This window comes from Aplysia californica, unplaced genomic scaffold (genome assembly GCF_000002075.1).
Source record: "Aplysia californica isolate F4 #8 unplaced genomic scaffold, AplCal3.0 scaffold00079, whole genome shotgun sequence".
NCBI lineage: Eukaryota > Metazoa > Mollusca > Gastropoda > Aplysiida > Aplysiidae > Aplysia > Aplysia californica.
Window position 1 is genome coordinate 367,005 of NW_004797349.1, and position 2,285 is coordinate 369,289.

The 2,285-nt window shown below is 41.9% G+C and overlaps 1 protein-coding gene across 5 annotated transcripts in view; it reads left to right on the forward strand.

Moving 5' to 3' along the window:
* Positions 1-2,285, forward strand: part of LOC101846566 (dnaJ homolog subfamily B member 6) — a 69,013-nt gene that overhangs the window by 9,134 nt on the left and 57,594 nt on the right. For 4 of the 5 annotated variants that reach the window (XM_005094267.2, XM_035968735.1, XM_005094275.2 and 1 more), the window contains exon 2: positions 1,230-1,366. The gene's annotated coding sequence lies outside the window, so the exon portion shown is untranslated. Of the gene's footprint in view, positions 1-287; positions 388-1,229; positions 1,367-2,285 lie in introns of those variants that run through there. The other variant, XM_035968731.1, reaches the window with a different exon arrangement.

Sequence of the window (2,285 nt, forward strand, 5' to 3'; positions counted from 1 at the left end):
TTATCCCAGCGAGTACGCTGGTATAATAGTATGTATATGGTGTATACATGTACGTGGGTGGTTGGCGGGTGCTCTGGTGTGGTTTTCTCCTTCTTTTCTATCAGACATCTGTCGTCCTTGTCTCACCTCCTTCTTTTTTGTGTTTGTTACTCTCTTGTAACACATAATCTATTTTCGGCTCTTATGTAACCGTATTGTATTGCACGTTTCGTAAAACTCTTACAAAACTAAAACGTATACATGTACGTGTGCTAATTCTCCAGTCATTTTACTGCCTCGACCCGCTGTTTCAGGACTGGTCAATTATGTGTATATTACACGCAGTTATAAATAAATACATTGTTATTCTCTCCGAGGTTTGTGACGCGTGTGAGGACAGAATGTCATGTAGGTGGTGGTGTGCTGGAGCACTCTGCGCTTTGAAATTGTTTATTTATTTTTAAAAAACGTGTTTTTTTTTTGCACTGTCTTGTCGGAGATGGACTTACTTTAATGAGGAGATCCCGCGCCGTGAATACATCTTTATGTGTATTGAAAGGGGCGTTAAACCTGTGGCGTATCATCACTTTTTGTTTAAAACCAGTGCATGTGGTGTAGCTGTTAGGTGCTTTGCCCTTCACACGCAGGAGGCGTCTGTTCGATTTCCGTGTGGGGATAGTAAATTTTTATCGAGTGACTCAGTCTCTTTTTTTTCTGGGACGCTGTATCTCTTTAAGTCCAGGCTGGCCCTGGCAGGCAGGGCCAAAGCAGCTCACGTTGCTACTAGATCTATATTTAAATTTGATTATACTGTGAAGGGAAGTACGAGTTCTAACATGGATGCGTGAGTGGTTGGCGGGTGCGCTGGTGTGGTTTGCTTCTTCTTTCCTATGAAACATCTATCGTCCTTATATCCCCTTCTTCTTTTTTATGTTTGTTACTCTCTTGTAATACCTCTAATCTTCTGGCGCTCATTTGACATTATGCAGTTGCGAGCGCCGTAAAACCTCTAAAAACTAAACTAAAACTTGAATGCGGGAGGTAGGTGGGAGCTTTTTTGTAGTCGTGTCTTGTTTTTGTTTCCTCTTTTTTGTTGTTCTGTGACTCCTCTCCTGTCTTGATTCAATGTGTTCCTTACGAAAGATGGCCATTTTTTGTGCTGACTGACGGACGCCACTGACAGCTACAAACCATCGCCTACCCTAAGATGTTTTGAGTGTATATTTTTAAACTTAAAATATTCTCCCCAGAATTAACCTACTGCGCAGTAGACACACAAGGGGAACCAGAAGAAAACACAGCCTCCAAGCTTCCATCGCCATCGCATGAGTCACAGTGGTCGATGTGAGCTAGAACTCTCGCCAAGTTTTTGGAATATCGCTGCTGGGTGAGTCGGCCATTACCACTTTGATTGTGTGGGTGCTGGTGGTGTGTGTTTGAGAGAGAGAAAGGCAGACCCCCAGAGAGAAATAAGGATAGAGAGAGAGGTTTAATATTTTTGTTTTTCAGCAATTCTTTTATTTAAAAAAGAAGTGTATTTTCCACATTGTTGATTTAAACTGTATCTTTTGCTTTCTTTTCTTTTTAATCGTTTATCCTAGCGGCAATGGGCAGCTTAGAACAACTTTACAACGTGATTTGGTACAGTAAAACTTTAATAATCGGCAAGCCTTGTTTTAGTTGTCCCTTGCCAAAACATTTTTTTTGGGGATTTAATTGCTCGCTAAGAATAGGGTAATTTTCTATTTTGAACGATTTTAGATTGTGAATGTCAGTGGTTGAAATGGTGGCTGGGATGCTGCACTTCTTGTCCTCTCCCCTCCCCCCCTCCCTCTTCCCCTATCTCTTTCTTTCTCTCTTGACTCTCTCTCTCTCTGTATTTGTCTTTGCCTGTCTGTCTGTTCTTTCTTTCTCTCGTTTTTACTGCTTTGTCATTATAGTGCCTGTCTTATCACTCTAAGTGCTAAATCCCCACCTTTTTGTGCCATTCTGTTTTGAAGATAAGCGTTTTAGCCCAGCGTTCTACCATCTGTATTGCCAAAGTGGACAAAGGTAAAAGCGGGCAAATTTGCATTCAAATTCAAAATGGGAACTGCATTTTTTTTCTTTTTGCGAGAGTGGAATGATCAAGTAATCAGGGAATGTACGCATTCCTCAGCCCATGACGCATGGCTAACAATAGTTGTTTCAGTGTTCAACACCCACTCCTCCTTATCTCAGGTGAGGGATGCAGCCCGACATCAGTGACAGAGTCTGTCTGTCTGTCTGTCTGTCTGTCTGTCTGTCTGTCTGTCTGTCTGTCTGTC